The sequence below is a fragment of the Amblyomma maculatum genome, chromosome 1 (genome assembly GCF_055883805.1).
Source record: "Amblyomma maculatum isolate TAMU_Amacu chromosome 1, ASM5588380v1, whole genome shotgun sequence".
In the NCBI taxonomy this organism is placed as follows: Eukaryota; Metazoa; Arthropoda; class Arachnida; order Ixodida; family Ixodidae; genus Amblyomma; species Amblyomma maculatum.
Window position 1 is genome coordinate 437092129 of NC_139344.1, and position 19182 is coordinate 437111310.

General features: G+C 48.5%; 1 protein-coding gene, 3 non-coding genes and 1 pseudogene across 5 annotated transcripts in view; 1 reads left to right on the top strand and 4 right to left on the bottom strand.

Annotated features, from left to right (window-relative positions):
* Positions 1-19182, top strand: part of LOC146209484 (uncharacterized) — a 200202-nt gene that overhangs the window by 101253 nt on the left and 79767 nt on the right. The window lies entirely within an intron of this gene.
* Positions 51-122, bottom strand: TRNAI-GAU (transfer RNA isoleucine (anticodon GAU)). The gene has a single exon. It is a non-coding gene; the product is annotated as a tRNA-Ile (tRNA).
* On the bottom strand, positions 6392-6463 carry TRNAM-CAU (transfer RNA methionine (anticodon CAU)). The gene has a single exon. It is a non-coding gene; the product is annotated as a tRNA-Met (tRNA).
* On the bottom strand, positions 9911-11639 carry LOC146209493 (uncharacterized; annotated as a pseudogene).
* On the bottom strand, positions 11693-11764 carry TRNAM-CAU (transfer RNA methionine (anticodon CAU)). The gene has a single exon. It is a non-coding gene; the product is annotated as a tRNA-Met (tRNA).

A 19182-nucleotide genomic window follows, 5' to 3' on the forward strand; every position in this document is an offset into this window, starting at 1 on the left:
AGCAGTGTATTAGTATATTCGGGGTTGCTCAATAAAAATAAAAATATCAGTAGCAGAGCGTGGTTTCGATCCACGGACCTCTGGGTTATCGGCCCAGCACGCTTCCACTGCGCCACTCTGCTGGGCACAAGGGTGGGGAAATTAGCAGTGTATTTGTATCTTCGTGGTTGCTGAATGACAATAAAAATGTCAGTAGCAGAGCGTGGTTTTGATCACGGACCTCTGGGTTATGGGCCCAGCACGCTTCCACTGCGCCACTCTGCTTTTGTTTTCTTTATTGCCGACTTGGACATTCAAAAAAAGACGATAAACAATAAAACGTGCCAGCACACTTTCGCGTGACACGGCGGGTTAAAACTTTATCAGTTTTACCAAACCCTCAAGCACATGAATCCATTGCGGCAGCTCGGGGAGTGTCATATGCACTTCCTTGAACCGCACAACACTGTGTATGAAATGTTCTGGGTACAAGGGTGGGGAAATTAGCAGTGTAATTGTATCTCCGGGGTTCCTCAATAAAAATAAAAATATCATTAGCAGAGCTTGGTTTCGATCCACGGACCTCTGGGTTGTGGGCCCAGCACGCTTCCACTGCGCCACTCTGCTGGGCACAAGGGTGGGGAAATTAGCAGTGTATTTGTATCTTGGGGGGTCGCTGAATGAAAATATAAATACCAGTAGCAGATCGTGGTTTCGATCCACGGACCTCTGAGTTATGGGCCCAGCACGCTTCCACTGCGCCACTCTTTTTTTTTTTTTTTTTCTTTATTGCCTGGCTTTGACACAAATACACCGCACTGGAACTCAAAACAACAGGAAAAAAAAGGAATAATATATGTACACAAAGGTAGCTAGCGTTGCCTAACACCCACTGAGGGGCAGGCATTGTCACGTTTAAAATTCCTTGAGCACCGTCAAAGGTTCCAGCTTTGACAGCCACTCAGGAGCACATGGTTGCAATTTAAGCACGTCGAGCCATCGCTGCACACTTTCACGGAAATACATGCGGGCTGGCCGTGCATCTGGATCGCAGTGATAACCAGCCATTCGTGCGCGCCATATACTGTGGAGGCACATTAACATAACCTGGTCTAACGGCATATCATCGTGGTTATCCAATGGCAAGTACCTAATGCCATGGGAATCAAGTGGCAACTGTTTTTTTATTGTCCTTTGCAGAACATCCCACAAATATACCCCCTCCCAGCAATGCAAAAACACGTGATCTATTGTCTCTGGTTGTTTGCAGATGAGACATTGGGCCCCCCACGGTAGGAACATACCCTTCTCCTCCATAAATGATTTTACACTCAAAGTACCGGTATGCAGCATAAAGAAAAACGTTTTAGCTCCCGGAGCAACTTGCATTTTCTTTACGCGTTTTAGTACATTACTTCCTGTGCCTCCATAGTATAAAGCTCGGTACAAGGGCACCGGGAACACCACTTCACAAACATCCTTGTATAATGTTCTCCTGTTAACATTACTTAAATACTCTTTCGAAAAACGTGCGCTTAAGAATTTCACACTCAAAACAATTTCCCTAAAGAAGCCAAACAGAGAACCAGGCATACATTGAGTATACACTACGAAATCAGGCAACGCTCGACCAAGTCTCTGTTGACACACTGTGCGCAGGAATGGATCACTGGCATCCCTAAAAAACATAAACCGGTTGACAATCTGTCGCACAAACAAATGACCCAGACCAAGCCCCCCATGCTTCACCTGCCGGAACAAATTTGTCCGACTGCACCTCTCCCAACTCGAGGCCCAAACAAACACCGCAAAAACTCGATGCAATTTTTGCACATTTACACGGGAGCAATGCAACACTTGCATAACATACCATAACTTACTAATTAAAAACAGGTTGCAAACTGCGGCTCTTGCAAATATTGATAATTGAGCGCTTTTCCATTTCTCCGCTTTTTCACTGGTTTCTTTGACCTGCTCTCGCCAGTATGGCTCGCTTTCCTTGTAAAATTTCAAGGGCACACCCAAGTACTTTGCAGGCGTTGTAACCCACGACACATTAGCGAAAGTGTCGGGGGTCAGCTGCCATTCTCCGTGCCAAAATCCCAGGCACTTACCCCAGTTAACTTTACTCCCTGTGACTTTGCTAAAATGTTTTACCACATCCACTGTCCTCTTTATACTCTCCTTATTTACACAAAAAACCGCAACGTCGTCTGCGTAAGCCAACAATTTGACTTCTGACTCCTGCAGTCGAAAACCATCAATGTCATTGTTTTGTAGGATGCTTAAACACAACGTTTCAATATAAATGCCGAACAAAAGAGGGCTGAGGGGGCAACCTTGGCGCACCGAACGTCGTACGTTGATGGGGGCCCCCAGTGACTTATTGACAATTAATCTCGTAGTGCAGTTACGGTACGCCAAAGCCACTCCCTCTCGAATAACAGAGCCGACATTAACATAGTCTAATATACTTAACAGAATAGTATGTGCCACACAATCAAAAGCTTTCTCCAAGTCCAACTGCAGTAACGCAACACATGCATGAGTTGCATCGCAGCATTCGAGCACACTTCGCGCTTTGTGAATGTTCTGAAAGATAGATCGCCCTTTGATACCGCACGTTTGGTGAGGGCCCACTAGTTCGCATATAACCTTTTGTAGTCTGCCAGCAAGCACCTTCATATAAATCTTGTAATCAACGTTTGTCAGAGCAATGGGCCTGTAAGACAACTGCCTAAGCTTATCTGGTTGGTCAGTTTTCGGAATAAGTACTGTGTGCGACGATCCGAAAGACGCAGGCAGTGCCTTCAGTTCATACGCTTCATTAAATAAGGCACACAACAAAGGTGATAGCTGTTCCTTGAACGCTTTATAAAAAGCCGCACTCAGGCCATCAGGCCCGGGTGATTTCCCTGGGTTTAAATTTTCTATTGCCTGCTGCACTTCTTTTTCGCTTATTGGCCGCTCCAGTCTTTCTTTTTGTTCCTCGTCAATTTTTGGCATCGCGTCAAGAAAGGATTCTTTAAAACGGTCCAAATAAACCTCTCGGGACGAAAATAGATCTTCATAATACTCCCGGAAAGCTTTCGCGATTCCTTCGTTATCAGTTTCTGTGCGTCCTGCCCAATCTACCTCTGCCACGTAATTTCGCCTTGCATTTGCTTTTTCTATTCCCAACGATCTTTTTGTCGGCGTCTCATCCATGGCCAATTTTTCCGCTCTTGCACGCACTAACGCTCCTTGGTATCTGTCTTCTTCTATCAAGTTAATCTGTTCTTTTATTTTTCGAATATCCTCTATCCATCTGCCGGGTGCCTTACATTCCTGTTCGTGTAGTTTTGCGAGCAAAGCCTTAAGCTGGGTTTCTGTAATTTTCTTCTCGTACACCAGGCAACTGGATCTGTCAATGGCTTTAATTTTAATCTGTTCCTTGCACAACTCCCACTGTTTCCAGATTTCGAGCCAAGTCCCTGGCCTCACTTTAATCAATTCATTCAATACCACGCGTCTAAAGGCATCATCCTTAAGCAATTTGTTGTTGAATTTCCATAACTCCCAGCTAAATGCATTGCTCCGTTTTTTGGTGCCGAATAAGCATTGCACCAAACAGTGATCCGTGAATGTCATAGGCACCACTCGGTATTCATTGCATGAATGAATCAAATCCAGCGACGCGTAAATTCTGTCCAGACGCGCGTGGCTAGAACCTTGGAAGTGCGTGTACTGAACGGCACGCGGTCCTTCCAAGCAATCAGCCACATCCTCCATATTCCATTCGCTTATTACCTGGCATAACATTTTAGTGCTCTTGTCTCTGAATCCGCGTGTGCTGGTTTTGTCTCGAGCATTCAGTACACAGTTAAAATCGCCCAGCAATACTACCTGCCTTTCCGTACTTAACTGCAGCATAACATTCTCGAAAAACACTGTTCTTTCCTCCACACAGTTAGGAGCGTACACACAAATAATGCGCCACTCAACACCGCTGTATACACAATCAGCCACTACACACCGTCCAGAAGAGCATGAGGAGTAGCCCTTTACAACCAGACCAGGCAGCTTTTTGACGAACAATACACACCCGGCCGATGTCCCAACTGCGTGGCTAACAATGGCGTAAAATCTAGCCGTGAAACGTCGCACCATGCTCCCGGTCTCTTCCTCCCCATCAACCTTAGTTTCTTGCACGGCAAGCACGTCAATATCGTGGTCAGTTAAGAGCCGGTGCACCTGGCTCTGCTTCTTTTTGCCTGCCAATCCCCTGACGTTTAACGTGGCTACTCTTAAGGTGGTTTCGGGCGCCATTTTCATCAAGGGTGAAGAGACCGAAAGCATGGTGCTTACCTCTCCCGTCTAGCGCGTTGCTAGACGCCGTCGTTGGATCCATCCCCGTCCGGTGCGAGCGGCTGACCCGGCAGCGGGGGCACTTTATCCGCTGCCCGTCTCTCTGATGATATGTTTGGCCGCGGACGTAGCGTGGACCGCCGGGATTGCCCCGTTTTTGCTGGTGGCTCGTCGACGCTGGGGGCTGACACCTGGTTACCTTCAGGTTCGGACTGTGTGTGGGATCGCTTGGCTGGGGCTGGGACGCTTGGCTTACGAACAGCACTGGTGTCCGAGTGGTCCTCCCCATTATCCTGTTCCATACCATTTGCCGGCTCAAGTGCCGTGCCTTCCTCATTGATAGTGAGCTCAGGTGCAGAGTCCGCTCTCCCCACATCCCTCGCAGCATTGCCGCTTTCTGCCGAGTCCACCGATGAATCCGTCTCCCGTGTCTTCGTTCGAACCTCTCCGGCACCCTTCGCCGCCTCCTCCGCCTCGACCACGTCCATTGTGAGCTCCGCCGACCGTTCCGCAGTTCCATGTCCCGCGGCCGAAGCGTACGAAAGCACACAGGCAGCCTCGTCATGTCCGTAGCGTCTACACTTTGGACAACGCGGTACCTTACATTCACGTCGAACGTGACCGGTACCGCGGCAGCGCAGGCACTGCATCGCTCGCCCAGGCACCACGACAAGGGCTAGCTCTCCGGCAACTCGCAGCTGGTGAGGCAAGTCGTCGACCTTAATGCCGGGTTTCAATTTGAGGAGCACAGTCCTCGTGGTGGACCCCTTCTCCTTGACGCCTTGAACTCTCCACCTTTCCCGGGTCACCTCGGTCACATTCCCAAACGCAGCAAAAGCCGTCCGGATGTCGTCGTCTGCCACACCGTGCAACATCCAGTGAAGTCGCAGCTTCACCTGTTGGTCTTCGGGATCAATAATGAGGCAACGGCGTCCCTTAACTTCGATTTCCTTGAAAGCCGCCAATTTCTTCGTTGCTTCGGTGCTGCTTAACGTGACCGCCCAAACATGGTTGATCTGATACGCCCCCAACGCCACAACGTCGGGGAGCGCACCAGCCTTGACCAGGGCGTCGCGGAAATCCTCGACCCTGTATGGCCTGACTCGCACATCGCCGTGCAAAAAAAGCGTGTTAAAAACAACGCGTCCGGTGGGCAAAGTTGGCAGAATAATCTGATACTCGGTATCGTCCATGTCGTCGAGCCTGTTTCCACGGCTGGAAAGGGCCGCTATCGCCGCTCCGCTGGAGCACATGATCCTGCGACCGTTCACTACGGTGTCCGGAAGTAGAATGTCCCACTGCGCCACTCTGCTGGCCACAAGGGTGGGGAAATTAGCAGTGTATTTGTATCTTCGGGGTCGCTCAATGAAAATATAACTATCAGCAGCAGATCGTGGTTTCGATCCACGGACCTCTGAGTTATGGGCCCAGCACGCTTCCACTGCGCCACTCTGCTTTTTTTTTTCTTTATTGCCGACTTGGACATTCAAAACAAGACGATGAACAATAAAACGTGCAAGCACACTTTCGCGTGACACGGCGGGTTAAAACTTTTTCAGTTTTACCGAACTGTCAAGCACATGAATCCATTGTGGCAGCTCGGGGAGTGTCATATGTACTTCCTTGAACCGCACAACACTGTGTATGAAATGTTCTGGGTACAGGGGTGGGGAAATTAGCAGTGTATTTGTATCTCCGGGGTTGCTCAATAAAAATAAAAATATCATTAGCAGAGCGTGGTTTCGATTCACGGACCTCTGGGTTATGGGCCCAGCACGCTACCACTGCGCCACTCTGCTTTTTTTTTTCTTTATTGCCGACTTGGACAGTCAAAACAAGACGATGAACAATAAAACGTGCCAGCACACTTTCGCGTGACACGGCGAGTTAAAACTTTTTCAGTTTTACCAAACTGTCAAGCACATGGATCCATTGTGACAGCTCGGGGAGTGTCATATGCACTTCCTTAAACCGCACAACACTGTGTATGAAATGTTCTGGGTACAAGGGTGGGGAAATTAGTGTATTTGTATCTCCGGGGTTGCTCAATAAAAAAAAATATCATTAGCAGAGCGTGGTTTCGATCCACGGACCTCTGGGTTATGGGCCCAGCACGCTTCCACTGCGCCACTCTGCTGGGCACAAGGGTGGGGAAATTAGCAGTGTATTTGTATCTTCGGGGTCGCTCAATGAAAATATAAATATCAGTGGCAGATCGTGGTTTCGATCCACGGACCTCTGGGTTATGGGCCCGGCACGCTTCCACTGCGCCACTCTTTTTTTTTTCTTTATTGCCGGCTTCGACACACAATACACAACATACAAAAGTGATAAAACGTGTCAGCAAACCTTTAGCGGACACGAGGCGTTAAAATTGATTCATCTCTACCAAGCTGTTAAGCTGGTCTATCCATTCTGGTGGTTCGGGGAGTGTTCGATACACTTCTCTCAAACGTACAACACTTTCTATAAAATGTTCCCGCACAGGGCGCACATCAACATCTGCATTGTTGAACTGCATTCGCGTTTTCCACAAGCTGTGGAGGCCGAGGAGCATAATCGTATCCAGTGGACTATTGTCAGCGTGTAAAACCGGAAGGAATCTTATGCCGTACATATCTAGGGGTAATTCTTTTTTCAAAGTCCTTTGAAGCACATCCCAGAAAAAGATGGGATCCCAACAATCCAGGAATACGTGTTCTATGGCTTCAGCTTTCTTACATAGGTAACAGTTAGTTGTCCAGGGTACAAAAAGACCTTTTTCATGAAGCCATGTTTTTACTGATAACGTGTTAGTATGAAGTTTAAAGAAAAAGGATTTGACCGAGGGTAACACCGGCATTCTCTTCACTCTGTGCAAAACATCTCCTCCTGGGCCTCCACACAATGGCAAACGGTACAGTGGAACCGGAATCATTGCATCCAATAAATCTGAGTACAATTTTTTCCGCGTGACATCACTCAAGTATTGCATCGAAAATCGTGCATGCAGCATCCCGTATGCAAGTACCACTTCGCGTAGGTACCCTCTCACAGCCCCACCCATAGCATGACAAGAGCATACCACATATCCTGGAAGGAGTCTGCACAGTCGGAGTTGCACAACTGTGCGCAGGAACATGTCATTTTGATTTCGCAGAAACATAAATCATGAGACGACTTGCCTCAAACACAAATATGCAAGGCCTAGCCCACCTTTTTTTGCAGACAGGAACAAGTTTGTCCGACTGGTACTTTCCCACGTCGATGCCCAAATAAAAACGGCGAAAACACAGTGCAATTTTTGAATGCTGATCCGAGAGGCACTGAGCACATTCATGACATACCATATTTTTGCAGTGAGAAATAAATTGCACACGGTAGTCCGCGAAAATACAGATAATTGCCTTCCTTGCCACGCATCAGCGTTTTCTTTTGCATTTAAAGTTTCATCTTTCCAATACGAATCAGGGTCCCGGTATGCTTGGAGAGGTACACCTAGATACATTGTAGGAATCGTTGACCACTGCAGTCGAGAGTAGTACTCTGGCGTGTCTTCCCAATTGCCGTGCCAGAAGCCATAGCTCTTTTCCCAGTTTATTAACGCCCCCGTAGACTGACAATAATTGTGGACTGCATTTGTGGCTTCACAGATGCTATCTTTATCTGAACAGAAAACCGCAATATCATCGGCATAGCCCAATATTTTAACATGCGCTGACTGTAGCCTGAAGCCCGTTACGCTCTCATTATTTCGGATAGCCAAGCAAAGAGGCTCAAGGTAAAGTACAAACAACAGGGGCGACATGGGACAGCCCTGCCTAACTGACGACCGCACTTGCAGGCTTTCGGTCAGTTCTCCGTTCACTATAATTTGCGTTGTGCAGTTGGCATACGCCATTCTGACGCCGTCTGTTATTAAATCACCAACATTGGAGTGATCCAATATGGAAAATAGCACATCATGCGACACCCGGTCAAATGCTTTTGCGAGATCCAGTTGGATCATTGCCACACGGTCACCAAGTGCGTCACAACATTCTAGTACGCTTCGCGCTACGTGAATGTTCGTGGCGATGCTCCGTCCCTTTATGCCACAAGTCTGATGCTTGCCAACCAGCTTTGTTATCACACATTGCAGTCGTCTTGCCAACACTTTCATAAATATTTTATAATCAACGTTGGTGAGGCTTATCGGGCGATAAGACCCCACCAACAAACGCTTTTCCGGCTCCTCAGTTTTCGGAATCAGTGTGATATGAGAAGTTCTGAAGGACAGTGAAACACGATTTTGCTCGTAAGCTTCATTGATAACCTTCAGGAGGAGGTGAGCTATCATTGGCTTAAACATTTTATAAAAGGACGCCCCTAATCCGTCAGGGCCCGGTGCTTTACCAGCTGGCACAGCGTCTATTGCGTCCTCTATTTCTTCGACGCAAATTGGCATTTCTAGTCGCTCCTTTTCTTCATCACAAGCTTGGGCATTAGAGACAAAAATCCTGCTTCAAAATCCCCTACCATTTTTCGCGGGTGACCAAGTAGGTCTTTGAAATGACCGGCAATTACATGTTTGATAACACTGCCGTCCGACGAAATATCATTCCCACTTCGTATTTTCCGTATTTCCTTACGGCTCGCGTATCGCTTTTCGTCCGATAAAGCACGCTTTGTAGGTGGTTCAGCGGCCCACAGCTTCTCAGACCGTGCGCGAATAACCGCCGCTCTGTACTTATCTGTATCTAATCTTTCCAACTGTATCTTGATGCTCCTTAATTCTTTGGAAAATGTACCTGGTTGAGCGCATTTTATACCAGTAAGGAATTCTAGTTGCTCACACAGGTGTTTTTCGTTTTGTTTCTGTTCAAATCGCAGTTTACTACTTTTTCCAATTGCCTTCAGTTTAACTGCCTGTTTAAATTCTTCCCAGCCCACGGCAACACTTATCGGCTGCTCTGCGAGCCACTTTTTTAGCTCCTCCTCAACGTCCTTAACATAACCCTCGTCCTCCAACAATTTCGTGTTGAGTTTCCATAGGTCCCAATTAAAGCTGTTTTTGCTTTGATTTCTGCCAATGTATGCAATCACTAGACAGTGATCACTAAAGCACACTGGTCTAACCTCATACGATGTACACAGCGGCACTAATTCAAGCGATACATAAAACCGATCAAGTCGTGCGTGGCTACTGCTTTGAAAATGAGTGAATTGCAGTTGAGTAGCATTTGCAAACACACTTCCAACATCTTCCAAGTTGTGACCGTGAACAACTGAATTCAGGATCTCCGCACTCTTATCCATCACTGTCAAGCATTTTACACGGTCTTCAGCGCGACAAACACAGTTGAAATCCCCCAATAAAACTATGACCTTTTCACAATCTAGGTACGTCTGGAAACGTTCAAAAAACATTATTCTCTCGGAAGCTATATTAGGTGCATACACACACATAACTCTGAAGTTTACATCGTAATGTGAAGAATCAACAATCAGGAGCCGGCCACTTTGACACGAAAATAGTGACTGCACATTTATACCAACATTGTTACGTATGAAAAGGGCACAGCCGCCAGAGGAACCAACTGAATGACACACACAAACGTCGAAATGCAGTCTGAAAGCGGACACCATACGATCTGTCGCTTCTTGGCTATCAATTTTGCTTTCTTGAACAGCTACTGCGTGCAGATCGTTCTCAATGAAAAGGCGGTTAAGCTGGCACTGTCGCCTTCTTGCTCCGAGGCCCCGTACGTTTATTGTAGCTACACGTAGCGCTTCAGGGAGGTTGATTGCCATGTCGAAGAAAGGAAAGGACCCTATCTCATGGTGTCTACATAAATGACAAACCCCGGAACCCCATGCCACCTCTGTATGGCATGAACTACACAAAACTACGGAGGCGGTTTACCCGCCTGCCGAGATTCTACAGGAATGTTCGGACGCGGATTCAAGGTCGAACGCCTCATACCTGATGTTTTAGTCGGCGGCTCGTCTCCGCCACTGGCACCAAGTTGGGGCACATTCGGAGCGAGTTGGTCGTGCAGCAGTTTTCCGACCGTTTGGCTGACCGCTGTACCGAGAGCGTCCATTGGCTGGGTGTCTCTAACCACAGAGTCAGATAATGTCACAGCCGCACCATTCGGCAAGACGGCGACGGCCGATGCAGACTCTGGGGAAGACTTCTCCGGCGTTGCGCCTGCGACAGGTTGACACTCCAGTTGTTCCGTCTGTGGGGCGCCTACCGTGGTCTCTTGCAGCGACGATACAGTAGCCGCTCTCGATGCCTCCTCCGCGTCGGCTTCATCCATGAGCAGTTCGGCACGTCTCCGCTGCTCACGGGCCCGGCGACGCTGGCGTACGTCCGAGAACACTGGTTCTCGTCATGTCCGAAGCGACGGCAGGAACCGCACCGTGGAATGCGGCAGTCGCGCCGAATGTGGCCCGTGCCTCGACACCGCATACAGAGGGGAGCCCTGCCCGCAACGACCACAAGGGCTAGCTCTCCAGCGACGTTCACCTGGTGGGGCAGGTCGTCCAGCTTCACGCCGGCATTCAACTTCAACGCCACCAGCCTCGTGGTCGAACCCTTATCCGCCACACCCTGTGCGCACCACCGCTCCTTAGATATGTTAGTCACTTTGCCGAGCGGCGCGAAAGCGAGCCGCACGTCCTCGTCCGGTACGCTGGGCAGCAGCCAATGTAGCTTCATTCGGATGTCTCGGTTCGCCGGGTCAATCACGAGGCATCGATCAGCTTTCACTTTCAGCTCACCCATTTGCACAATCTTCTTTACGCCCACATCGTCCTTAAAGTTTACGGCCCAAACGTGGCTCATGCGGTACGCCCCGAGGGCGATAACTCCCGGCAGGAGCGATAGGGAAGCGAGCGCCTCCCGGAAGTCTTCCACCCGGTATGGGCGAGCCCTGATGTCACCGTGCAAGAAAACAGTGTTTAGAACGAATCGTCCTGCAGGCAAACTAGGCAATACGACCTGGTATTCTTCACCCGATGCGAAAACCCTGTCACCGAGGCTCGACATGGCCGCTGTAGCGGCTCCAACGGAGCTCGTCATAACAAGTCCGTTACGCTCGGTGGCCGGAAGTGGACTGCGCCACTCTGCTTTTTTTTCGTTATTGCCGACTTGGCCATTCAAAACAAGACGATGAACAATTAAACGTGCCAGCACACTTTCGCGTGACACGGCGGGTTAAAACTTTTTCAGTTTTACCAAACTGTCAAGCACATGAATCCATTGTGGCAGCTCGGGGAGTGTCATATGCACTTCCTTGAACCGCACTACACTGTGTATGAAATGTTCTGGGTACAAGGGTGGGGAAATTAGCAGTGTATTTCTATCTCCGGGGTTACTCAATAAAAATAAAAATATCAGTAGCAGAGCGTGGTTTCGATCCACGGACCTCTGGATTATGGGCCCAGCACGCTTCCACTGCGCCACTCTGCTTTTTTTTTCTTTATTGCCTGGCTTTGACACAAATACACCGCACCCCGAACTCAAAACAACAGGAAAAAAGGAATAATATATGTACACAAAGGTAGCTAGCGTTGCCTAACACCCAGTGAGGGGCAGGCATTGTCATGTTAAAATTCCTTGAGCACCGTCAAAGGTTCCAGCTTTGACAGCCACTCAGGAGCACATGGCTGCAATTTAAGCACGTCGAGCCATCGCTGCACACTTCCACGGAAATACATGCGGGCTGGCCGTGCATCTGGATCGCAGTGATAGCCAGCCATTCGTGCGCGCCATATACTGTGGAGGCACATTAACATAACCTGGTCTAACGGCATATCATCGTGGTTATCCAATGGCAAATACCTAATGCCATGGGAATCAAGTGGCAACTGTTTTTTTTATTGTCCTTTGCAGAACATCCCACAAATATACCCCCTCCCAGCAACGCAAAAACACGTGATCTATTGTCTCTGGCTGTTTGCAGATGAGACATTGGGCCCCCCACGGTAGGAACATACCCTTCTCCTCCATAAATGATTTTACACTCAAAGTACCGGTATGTAGCATAAAGAAAAACGTTTTAGCTCCCGGAGCAACTTGCATTTTCTTTACGCGTTTTAATAAATTACTTCCTGTGCCTCCATAGTATAAAGCTCGGTACAAGGGCACCGGGAACACCACTTCACAAACATCCTTGTATAATGTTCTCCTGTTAACATTACTTAAATACTCTTTCGAAAAACGTGCGCTTAAGAATTTCACGCTCAAAACAATTTCCCTAAAGAATCCAAAAAGAGAACCCGGCATACATTGAGTATAAACTACGAAATCAGGCAACGCTCGACCAAGTCTTTGTTGACACACTGTGCGCAGGAATGGATCGCTGGCATCCCTAAAAAACATAAACCGGTTGACAATCTGTCGCACAAACAAATGACCCAGACCACGCCCTCCATGCTTCACCTGCCGGAACAAATTTGTCCGACTGCACCTCTCCCAACTCGAGGCCCAAACAAACACCGCAAAAACTCGATGCAATTTTTGCACATTTACACGGGAGCAATGCATCACTTGCATAACATACCACAACTTACTAATTAAAAACAGGTTGCAAACTGCGGCTCTTGCAAATATTGATAATTGAGCGCTTTTCCATTTCTCCGCTTTTTCCCGGGTTTCTTTGACCTGCTCTAGCCAGTATGGCTCGCTTTCCTTGTAAAATTTCAAGGGCACACCCAAGTACTTTGCAGGCGTTGTAACCCACGACACATTAGCGAAAGTGTCGGGGGTCAGCTGCCATTCTCCGTGCCAAAATCCCAGGCACTTACCCCAGTTAACTTTACTCCCTGTGACTTTGCTAAAATGTTTTACCACATCCACTGTCCTCTTTATACTCTCCTTATTTACACAATAAACCGCAACGTCGTCTGCGTAAGCCAGCAATTTGGCTTCTGACTCCTACAGTCAAAAACCATCAATGTCATTGTTTTGTAGGATGCTTAAACACAAAGTTTCAATATAAATGCCGAACAAAAGAGGGCTGAGGGGGCAACCTTGGCGCACCGAACGTCGTACGTTGATGGGGGCCCCAAGTGACTTATTGACAATTAATCTCGTAGTGCAGTTACGGTACGCCAAAGCCACTCCCTCTCGAATAACAGAGCCGACATTAACATAGTCTAATATACTGAACAGAATAGCATGTGCAACACAATCAAAAGCTTTCTCCAAGTCCAACTGCAGTAACGCAACACATGCATGAGTTGCATTGCAGCATTCGAGCACACTTCGCGCTTTGTGAATGTTCTGAAAGATAGATCGCCCTTTGATACCGCACGTTTGGTGAGGGCCCACTAGTTCACATATAACCGTTTGTAGTCTGCCAGCAAGCACCTTCATATAAATCTTGTAATCAACGTTTGTCAGAGCAATGGGCCTGTAAGTCAACTGCCTAAGCTTATCTGGTTGGTCAGTTTTCGGAATAAGTACCGTGTGCGACGATCCGAAAGACGCAGGCAGTGCCTTCAGTTCATACGCTTCATTAAATAAGGCACACAACAAAGAGATAGCTGTTCCTTGAACGCTTTATAAAAAGCCGCACTCAGGCCATCAGGCCCGGGTGATTTCCCTGGGTTTAAATTTTCTATTGCCTGCTGCACTTTTTCGCTTATTGGCCGCTCCAGTCTTTCTTTTTGTTCCTCGTCAATTTTTGGCATCGCGTCAAGAAAGGATTCTTTAAAACGGTCCAAATAAACCTCTCGGGACGAAAATAGATCTTCATAATACTCCCGGAAAGCTTTCGCGATTCCTTCGTTATCGGTTTCTGTGCGTCCTGCCCAATCTACCTCTGCCACGTGATTTCGCCTTGCATTTGCTTTTTCTATTCCCAACGATCTTTTTGTCGGCGTCTCATCCATGGCCAATTTTTCCGCTCTTGCACGCACTAACGCTCCTTGGTATCTGTCTTCTTCTATCAAGTTAATCTGTTCTTTTATTTTTCGAATATCCTCTATCCATCTGCCGGGTGCCTTACATTCCTGTTCGTGTAGTTTTGCAAGCAAAGCCTTAAGCTGGGTTTCTGTAATTTTCTTCTCGTACACCAGGCAACTTGATCTGTCAATGGCTTTAATTTTAATCTGTTCCTTGCACAACTCCCACTGTTTCCAGATTTCGAGCAAAGTCCCTGGCCTCACTTTATTCAATTCATTCAATACCACGCGTCTAAAGGCATCATCATTAGGCAATTTATTGTTCAATTTCCATAACTCCCAGCTAAATGTATTGCTTCGTTTTTTGCTGCCGAATAAGCATTGCACCAAACAGTGATCCGTGAATGTCATAGGCACAACTCGGTATTCATTGCATGAATGAATCAAATCCAGCGACGCGTAAATTCTGTCCAGACGCGCGTGGCTAGAACCTTGGAAGTGCGTGTACTGAACGGCACACGGTCCTTCCAAGCAATCAGCCACATCCACCAAATTCCATTCGCTTGTTAACTGCCATAACATTTCAGTGCTCTTGTCTCTGAATCCGCGTGTGCTGGTTTTGTCTCGAGCATTCAGTACACAGTTAAAATCGCCCAGCAATACTACCTGCCTTTCCGTACTTAACTGCTGCATAACGTTCCCGAAAAACACTGTTCTTTCCTCCACACAGTTAGGAGCGTACACACAAATAATGCGCCACTCAACACCGCTGTATACACAATCAGCCACTACACACCGTCCAGAAGAGCATGAGGAGTAGCCCTTTACAACCAGACCAGGCAGCTTTTTGACGAACAATACACACCCGGCCGATGTCCCAACTGCGTGGCTAACAATGGCGTAAAATCTAGCCGTGAAACGTCGCACCATGCTCCCGGTCTCTTCCTCCCCGTCAACCTTAGTTTCTTGCACGGCAAGCACGGCAATATCGTGGTTAATTAAGAGCCGGTGCACCTGGCTCTACTTCTTTTTGCCTGCCAATCCCCTGACATTTAACGTGGCTACTCTTAAGGTGGTTTCGGGCGCCATTTTCATCAAGGGTGAAGAGACCGAAAGCATGGTGCTTACCTTTCCCGTCTAACGCGTTGCTAGAGGCCGTCATTGGATCCATCCCCATCCGGTGCGAGTGGCTGACCCGGCAGCGGGGGCTCTTTATCCGCTGCCCGTCTCTCTGAAGAAATGCTTGGCCGCGGACGTAGCGTGGACCGCCGGGATTGCCCTGTTTTTGCTGGTGGCTCGTCGACGCTGGGGGCTGACGCCTGGTTACCTTCGGGTTCGGACTGTGTGTGGGAACGCTTGGCTGGGGCTGGGACGCCTGGCTTACGAACACCGCTGGTGTCCGAGTGCTCCTCCCCATTATCCTGTTCCATACCGTTTGCCGGCTCAAGTGACGTGCCTTCCTCATTGCTAGGGAGCTCAGGTGCAGAGTCCGCTCTTCCCACATCCCTCGCAGCATTGCCGCTTTCTGCCGAGTCCACCGACGAATCAGTCTCCCGTGTCTGCGTTCGCACCTCTCCGGCACCCTTCGCCGCCTCGTCCGCCTCGACCACGTCCATGGTGAGCTCCGCCGACCGTTCCGCAGTTCCATGTCCCGCGGCCGAAGCGTACGAAAGCACACAGGCAGCCTCGTCATGTCCGTAGCGTCTACACTTTGGACAACGCGGTACCTTACATTCACGTCGAACGTGACCGGTACCGCGGCAGCGCAGGCACTGCATCGCTCGCCCAGGCACCACGACCAGTGCTAGCTCTCCGGCAACTCGCAGCTGGTGAGGTAAGTCGTCGATCTTAATTCCGGGTTTCAATATCAGGAGCACAGCCCTCGTGGTGGACCCCTTCTCCTTGACTCCTTGAACTCTCCACCTTTCCCGGGTCACCTCGGTCACATTCCCAAACGCAGCAAAAGCCGACCGGATGTCGTCGTCTGCCACACCGTGCAACATCCAGTGAAGTCTCAGCTTCACCTGTTGGTCTTCGGGATCATTAATAAGGCAACGGCGTCCCTTAACTTCGAGTTCCTTGAAAGCCGCCAATTTCTTCGTTGCTTCTGTGCAGCTTAACGTGACCGCCCAAACATGGTTGATCTGATACGCCCCCAACGCCACAACGTCGGGGAGCGCACCAGCCTTGAACAGGGCGTCGCAGAAATCCTCGACAATGTATGGCCTGACTCGCACATCGCCATGCAAAAAAAAGCGTGTTAAAAACAACGCGTCCGGTGGGCAAAGTTGGCAGAATAATCTGATGCTCCCTATCGCCCATGTCGTCAAGCCTGTTTCCGCGGCTGGAAAGGGCCGCTATCGCCGCTCCGCTGGAGCACATGATTCTGCGACCGTTCACTACGGTGGCCGGAAGTAGAATGCTGCGCCACTCTGCTGGGCACAAGGGTGGGGAAATGAGCAGTGTATTTGTATCTTCGGGGTTGTTCAATGAAAAAAATAATATCAGTAGCAGAGCGTGGTCTCAATCCACGGACCTCTGGGTTATGGGACCCAGCACGCTTAAACTGCGCCACTTTTTTTTCTTTATTGCCGTGAAAACCAAAACAAAAATACACATAATAAAACACGTCAACTACCCTCGAGCTAACACGTACGTGGCTAAAATATTTTCAAGTGCACTAACTCATCAAACAGACAATGCCATTGTGGTGGATCCTGCTGTATCCTGAACGTTTCGCGTATATACACCGCACTTTCAGTGAAGTTTTCACGCGCCGATCGTGTATCTATATCTGCATGACGCACATGCACTCGTGTTTTCCACAAACTATGGCCAAGGAGCGTGATTAAATCATACGGTGCATCATCGTTCTGCACTGGTAGGAATCTGATACCGTACGGAGTTAAGGGAAGTTCCTTTTTAATTGTCCTTTGGAGGACGTCCCATAGAAAGACAGCATCCCAGCACTAAGAAAACGTGCTCAATTGTTTCCGGTTCTTTGCACAACAGGCAATTTGTTGTCCATGGGACGAAGATACCTTTATCATTCAGCCAGGTTTTAACAGGGAGCGTATTAGAGTGAAGTTTGACAAGGAACGTTTTAGCAGATGCCCTCACGGGCATCTTCTTGACTCTTTTCAAAACGTCCTGTCCTGGACCTCCACAGTGTAATGCCCGGTAAAAAGGCACCGGCAGCATCACCTCAATGAGATCTTTATATAGTTCTTTTCTGGAAACATTATAAAGGTAATCAAAAGAAAACCGCACTTCCAGCAACTTGCACGAAAAAACAACCTCGCGCAGGTAGCCAGTCACAGTACCAGGCATGTTTTCACATGACACAATCCATTCAGGGAGCAGCCTCTGCAATCGCACTTGCATCACAGTTCTTAGAAAGGTATCTTTTTGATCACGTAGGAATATAAATCACGAAACCACTTGACGCAAGAACAAATGGGCAAGGGCAAGCCCGCCCCTTTTTAACAGAAATAAACAAATTCGTCCAGCTGGTTTTTTCCTATGTGGATGCCCAAATAAAAACAGCAAAAACGCGGTGCATTTTCTGAATTGAGGTTCGTGAGACACACAACACATTGATGAGGTACCACAGCCTCGAAATAAGAAAAACATTGCAAATAGAAGTGCGCGAAAACATTGAGAGTTGCCTTCCTTGCCACGCATCCGCTTTTTCTTTCACTCTGGATGTCTCTTCCATCCAGTGCACGTTGGGTTCTCGATAACAATCTAAAGGCACGCCTAGATATCGCGTTGGGAGAGCAGACCATCGCAGCTTACAGAAGAAATCAGGTGCCACGTTCCAATCACCGTGCCAAAACCCAGAGCTTTTCTCCCAATTGATCATACATCCGGATTGATCACAAAATGTTTGGACGACACCCGTGACTTCACAGATGCTCTTTCTGGTTGCACAAAAGACTGCAATGTCATCACCGTATGCTAGCATTTTCACGTATGCTGATTGAAGCTTGAATGCTAAAATGCGATCGCTATCAATTATAGCCAAGCAAAGTGGCTCTAAATACAATGCAAAAAACAGGGGTGAGAGCGGGCAGCCCTGCCTTACCGATGACCGTACTGCGATGGTGTCAGTCAGTTCACCATTCACTATAATACGGGTAGTGCAGTTCGCATAAGCCATTTTAACACCCTCCACTATGACTTTGTTGTGACGCATGAACACGTGCTTATCTACCGAGATACCGGCTAAGCCACTGTTAACGACAGTAGCTGCGGTGACGTGGCTAGCCAACGGCTATAAATACTATTAACCTTTATTAAAGCTTGTTCGTTCTTCGCCAACTACTTCTCGATTCACTTCAGTGGCGACGAGGCTGCCCACAGCCGGGCACTGTCTGTTCCATGGCGGCCACGCCGGACCGCCGGGTTTCGACGAAACGGAAGACAGTTGGGAAGCCTATCAGGTGCGTCTGGAATGTTATTTTGAAGCTTACGAAATCGATGACTCGAAGAAACGACGGGCTCTTCTAACGGCAGCTTTAAGTACAGCAACAGTCGGCATAATAACGGGACGTTGCGCGCCGGTCAAGATTCAAGAGCTAGCCTACGAGCAGCTGGTTCTGCTGCTGACTGAGCATTTCGCGCCGCAAGGCAATGAAATTGCGGAGTCGTACAAGTTCTTCACAAGACGCCAGCGTCCGGACGAAACAATGAAGGACTTTATTGCCGAAATTCGGAAGCAAGCCTGCAGGTGGAACTTTGGCGATGCAAGGGACAGAGTGTTACGAGACAGACTTGTTTGCGGTCTGCGTGACACCGGCGTTCAGCGGAAACTCTTGTCAAAAGCTTCGCTAACGCTGAAAGAATCCGAGGATATAGCGTTAGCGGCAGAGATGGCAGCCCTTAACGTGGACCACATGGATAAGACAAAGGATCATGGCAATATTAATGCCGTGAGAAGCAAGCAGCAGGGCCAATCGTATTGCCACAAAACTTGTA